Below are 6,262 nucleotides of genomic sequence, written 5' to 3' on the forward strand. Positions count from 1 at the left end.
TCACTTAGGCACACTGGAAACACAGCAAGCAAGAGAGTCACATCTGCAACATACAAACCAATCAGCTCTGATAATAGCCATAGGAGTTTTTAACTGAAGACCTGCATAAATTAGTCTGATGCGGCACTTCAGGGACAGAGGAAAGTGCACTGAACAAAAAATGAGGCTATTATGCAATATGTCTAAAAATACACGCTTCAGGGTTTCATAAACCCATATTAGTGGGATTTCGATTTGGATTTAGTTAGATTTTTTTTTTGTTATTTATTATCCGTCTAGTTATGTTGCAAGTGCATAAAAGAGAAAAGTAAAGAAAAGAAAAAAAAAAGAAATTACAGCTTCTTTTGTTAAACTGCTGGACTGAAATTAAACAATGTTTTTGACTCGAGTCTCTATTTGTAATATATTCAGACAATAAACCTGCTTTAAGTTTAAAGTTGGACCTTCAAACTGAAAAGATGGTTTTTTTTGTGTTGCAGTACTACTTTTGGCCTCTAGAGGGGCCTCAAGCTAAATGCTCAAATGCTGCTTTTGGGTCCCAGAAATGAAACGCAATAAAACGAAGAATCAGCTCTGAAAATACAAACGCGCCGCAAATACAAGTTGTGCTGTTAGCGGATTAAACCGAGATGATTTCCATGAAGGCCTGCTGCAGTTTGCTGCATCACAGCTACATTTTTTTTTCTCCGTTAAACATCTGCGTCTTTTTATGGCCACAAACATCTAGCATGGTGGTCATGAACGGCATGCTTTATTTTTTTCCCCTCTATTCCAAACAAATCTGAGACATAACCAGTTATTTTTATTTCCTCAGAGAGCTGGACTCTGAGTTCAGACTAATTGTTGCCTGTTTGAAAAACACCTAAAATACTTTTCATTAAAATATCCCAAGAGAGATTTCAAGAGTGATTGCTTTAATTACCCTCAGAACAGAGACATTGCCTGAAAAGGCCATTTATTCCTCTCTTCTTGGAGTTCTTTTGGGTACACAGTCTGTTCTACTTTTAAATGCGGCGCTAATTAACTTTTCCATCATGATTGTATTAAAGGGCTCAGTATTGCCACCCACAAAATACTGAAAACGTGTATTTTGGGATGACGGTTCAAACAGAGCTCCAAGAGACGTCCTGAACCTTCTCCCAGGCCTGTCTGCTGGAGGCAGCTGTATTTATGCTGACGTTGATTGAGCAACATTTATTTTGGGGATGTCAGAGTAAATGAGGTTATCTATCTTCTTTTATTGCTTTATTTGTAAATAAATAAATCTAGAAAAAAAACATTTCCTTTCCTTCTAACTCACAATCTGGTCAAAGGAATGTGATGTTTGTGGTTTAAATATGAATAATCTCAGAGGGATTTGCTACTTAACCTTGCATTGGTGACTCTGCAGCTACAGAACAGGCCTAATGACCTAACCTGACAGTCTAAGAGCTGTTTTTGTTCAAACATACCAAAAAAAAAATAAAAAAACAAAAAAACGACAATACAACTTTATCCAAAATGATACAAAATGTAGAGTGGAAGATTTTTCTTTTTTGAAATGTACATTTATTGTAAGCAGACAGGGTGGGGCAAGAGCACATAATTTAAAAACAAAACAAAACACAACAACCATAATACTTGGACAAACTTTCCAATTACTCCGATATTCTCATTACGATAATAGACCTGCTGTAAACTAATACAGCTACATTAACAGAGACTTCAGCTGTGCTCTTTCCTGTAGCTGCGCGTTGTAATTTCCTTCTGTTCTCTAGGAGCCAGACGTCTAAAATAAACCCTTTACGTTCACGCTGCCGAGCGAGGCAAGAGTTATTGTTTCATCTGCCAACCAGCGTTGCTTGTTTTCCATCATAACAGCCTCCGCATCTCTTCCTCCTGTCTTGCAGCAGGAGACCTGTGTAATTACATCCATAGCGTTCTCCTCTCCCCTACGGTTGATATCACCGCTGACATCCACTTGCACAGCCCCCTCCTCTGCCTCTCTCTCTCTCTCTCTCTCTCTCTCTCTGTCCGTCTCGCTGCATCCTTGTTTATTGGAAAGCTCTCGCACTGCCAGTGTGTGGTCCTGCTTCGTCATGTGTGCAGTGCATCGGAGCAGATGGGGAAGCAAAGGAAGCGGCAGAGATGAGAGAGGAGGAAGAGGACGACAGGCAGCTGAAGACGGAACTGCTCTCCACGTGAAAAGGCGCAGACGGTAGGAGACCGCGGGAGTATTATTTCTCTAACAGAACGGGACTGGAGGCTGACTCTTTGTCGGTGAGAGATACTTAAACGGATTAGAAAGTAGCCCGTGTGTGATTAAACAAAATCGGAAGTGCTGACGTCCTCGGTGGCGTTAGTTGTTTTCAAAGACCGATTGTTGAGGAGGTAACTCAAAAGGCCTCTCAATTTACACATCAGCCATCAGGGAGAATCATAAAATATTAAGAATCAGCTAATTGGAGATGTTTCTGTAATTCGCTTGGAACAGAAATCTAAAGAAGGACTTTCCAAATCGTCATCTGAGTAATGACGAGGCACTCTTGTTTCGGATACTCGAAGAACAAACTGTTGCATTTTAACGAAGGGAACACTTAGACGGATCCCTTTCGATGCGGAGGAGCAGCGGCTCAACTCCGAGCTCCCCCAGATGATGGAGCGTTTTCCAGAACCTCTAAGTCTAGTCACAACACGCGTGTCTGTCTCCGTCTCCTCTAGAGGCACAGCCTGACCTCCCACCAGGAGGGACAATACTTCCTTTGCCGATTAAGAACCGCAACGTCAAGTTGAACTTACTCTAAAAGTCACCAACAGAAATGTGTCATTTGCAAAAGCCGTTCAAAAAAAAAAAATCGTCAAACTATTTGACAATTTTTTCTCGGTCCAAGTTTTCAACAGAAATCATCGTATAAGGTGCCTAGTAGAGTGATTTATTTACTTTAGAACAATGATGTTCCTGATTGCTTACATTGCACAAAATGAATCAAACATTTAAATAAAGTATAGACACTTTATCTGTCTTCATCTTATCCATTTAATAAGAACTTAAATCCAGTTTGTGACTCATATTTGCAAAGTTGACCTGACTGTGTCTCAGTGCATCACAAGTCCAATATGTGAAGCGTTTTCTTACAGTGTCAGGATGTTCATATGGACTTTTAAGACAAATAAAGTTCAGTTGCACTGTGAATCAAATAATATCAGGCCATCTCTTAAAGCTTTCCATCATTGATAATAACCCACAGCCTCAAAGAGAGACACATCAAGTTGCTTTGTTGAACATGCAAACATATGTGGGTGAAAATACAGAAGTTGACGTGCGACTACTGATGTGATTGCAGCAACCCAACAGCGGCTCTGCAGGGGCTGACTGGAGCGTTTCATTTAAATTAATAAACGCTCCAGTCATTAATTGGACTGGAGCGATTATTAATCTACTGGCTGTAGATGGTTCACATCTACAGCCAGTGCTGTAGATGTGAACCATCTACAGCACTGGCTAACCATCAAGACCAGTTTATTTATTTTATTTTTTTTTGGAATGGAATGATGATTTGCGAGGGTTATACTTATGTAACTTGGAGGAAAATCTATTTAGAGGTCGTAAAAAAAAAAGAGAAAAATCTATTGAATTTCATTGACATTCAATCTCTACTCTGCAACCTTCCATATCCTGAATTGACTCGCTACATTTTTTCAAAAAGCAGCTGGAGACACTTAGACAAGATCTTAATTGAACAAAAAAAGGGCTGCAGAGTTGTATTTACATTGTTCATTTTATTTTTTACACTTTTTTGTCATTTTGATGTAACCGTGAAACACTTTGTGGTTTTCATCCTGCTTGTGATATATGAATAAAATGTACTTTCAACAATCAGACAGACCATTACTACTTCTCATAATTATTTTCAGTTTTAAAAAATATGGTTGAAAAAAGGAGGAACCTTTTCTTTTGTCTAATGATCCTGAAATAAAATAAAGAAATTAAGAGCTGTGAATTTTTTTTTTTACTTTTTTGTTATTCTATTCTTTAGCCCATCTAACTAATTCTAATATTGCACAAAAATGACTCAAATAGAAAATGCAGTTTTCAAATGAGGATTTTATTTATAAAGTAAAAAAAGAAGCCATCCTAACCAACCTGACCTGGTTATAAAGTAACTGTCCCTACAGCTAATAACTGGCTAACCTAACAGCTGTCATTACTGAGTCTTTTACATTGCTGTCCAGGAATTATGGGGCACTGTTGTGCAAAATATTTTCAATTCAGCTACACTGGAGTGTTTCTGGGCTTTGATTAGACCATTCAAAACCTTACTGACTTGAAATGTAGTTACTTTTCCCACAGGGGCAGGTTTTGTTTGAATAACTTGTTTCACATGTTACAAAAAAATGATCATTATTAACAATAAATTTGAAGCACTCAGCTGCAACAAAAAGCGAAACCCCTGTAGTCCTGTGGGGGAATAATTATGAAATAAAAAGTGTGACATTTCTTTGAAGAAATGACAAGCGAATGTTGATAAAATTGTTTTGTACAAACAAATTGACTGTACAAAAACAAAGAGAGTAGAAGCTACAGCACCTATTGATGCATACATCGTTCAGATTCAGTGACGGGACGTGATTGTATAAATATCGACAAATTAATCGTGACTGAAAATGACCACTGGCTTTTTAGAATATCTATTGGAATAATCTATGTTCATTGTTCCGTTTGTTTCTCTTTCACAGATGCTGACTGCATTTCATGAAATGTACCGGAGTGCTTTCTGTGCCGCCTGTTGTTCAACCCTCAGAGGGCAGCAGGGCTAATTTCTCCTGACTCGTTAAGCGTCGCCTTAACGGAGCTGCAGAGAGAACCGGAGCCAGCGTTCCCATGCAGGCAAACTCTCTCAAATGTTGCTTCGTCTAAATGTTGTGCCAAGTCTGCGGAGCTAATCACGAGACTGTTTCTGTTTTTTTTTAATAACTCACTTTATATATGCATAAAGACTAAACATCAGGTTTTTTATATGCAAGATAAATGCGTATAAAGTAATATTAACGATGACAAACGGGTATGTTACATGCCTTATTCATGTTGGACCTAATATACCATCGTGCAGATTAAACTTTTTCTAACCGAATCTCAGTAGTTGAGCGCTCGTCATGGACGCCGTGGAAAACTCCACAGGCTTATCCACAGCCGCCTTGGTGGCCATCGCCTGCAACACGCTGGTTGCCGTCCTCCTCCTCCTGCTCTGCCTGATTGTTTACCGAGCCTGCGGCGTCCCGTCCAGCCCAGAGAGGCTGCCCGTGTTGGCGCCGAGCGAAGCAGAAGCCCAGCAGCTGAACAAGCACAAGTACCTGTTGACCTCTTGACTGCAGAACGATGAGTCAAACGTAGCCACAAGTGAGAGACTCGACGCCTGCCTCCGCGGCAGCGCCGCTTGAAGACGTGCGAGGACTGAGTGCGAAAGGGGAAAGGCAGACTGATGCGTTCACCTCAACAAAATCTGGTCCTTGGTGTGACAGAGCTCATCACGGAACGACGATGTGATTGTACAAAACATAGCACTGCCACAAACCGCAAGGGGTTTGTGGGGAAAGGTTAGTTTCCAAAACATGTTCTCTAATCTCAAGGTGTGGCTGGGGAGAAACAGAAAGATGGTCTCTGGCGAACAACGAGACATAATGAGAGATCATGTGCAACGTGTGCATGTCGTTGTCGTCCAAACAATCCCGGGTGAAATTTGATCAGAACAGGAGAGATTTACTTCAACGCGTCCTTCGCTCTGACATCTGCTTCTGGCTTCAACGATGGGCCACTCATCCTGGACTGAGTCACAGAGGAAATGATTGGAAGAGGCCAGAGGGACTCGGTCGATGTTTCCTGCACTGCGGCGAATATATTCACCCCGCAACACGTGCACACTTCATCCTGTTTCCTGTAACTTTCCATGTAACAAAGCATGTAGCACCGTTTAAAGACTATAATATGAACCAATCCTCTGGAGACTTTCCTGATATCAAGGCTGCACCTATTAAAAATAAACTGATTGAAATGCTGTCTGACTTTCTTTTTTCTTATTTTTTATTTTTCTAAAATTGAAGTATTCCCCAAAATAATCATATAGAGATAGTTAAGCATTTTTTTGAAGAGTCGAAACTCCGGATTATTATTATAAAGTGTATTTGATAGGGACAGACACACATCGACATAGACAAACTGAATAAAACAGCAGTCCCAGGTTTGCATCATTGTGCAATAGCAACAGCTAATTCGCAGCACTTGTTC

This window comes from Poecilia formosa, unplaced genomic scaffold (assembly GCF_000485575.1).
Source record: "Poecilia formosa unplaced genomic scaffold, Poecilia_formosa-5.1.2 Scaffold62, whole genome shotgun sequence".
Lineage (NCBI taxonomy): Eukaryota > Metazoa > Chordata > Actinopteri > Cyprinodontiformes > Poeciliidae > Poecilia > Poecilia formosa.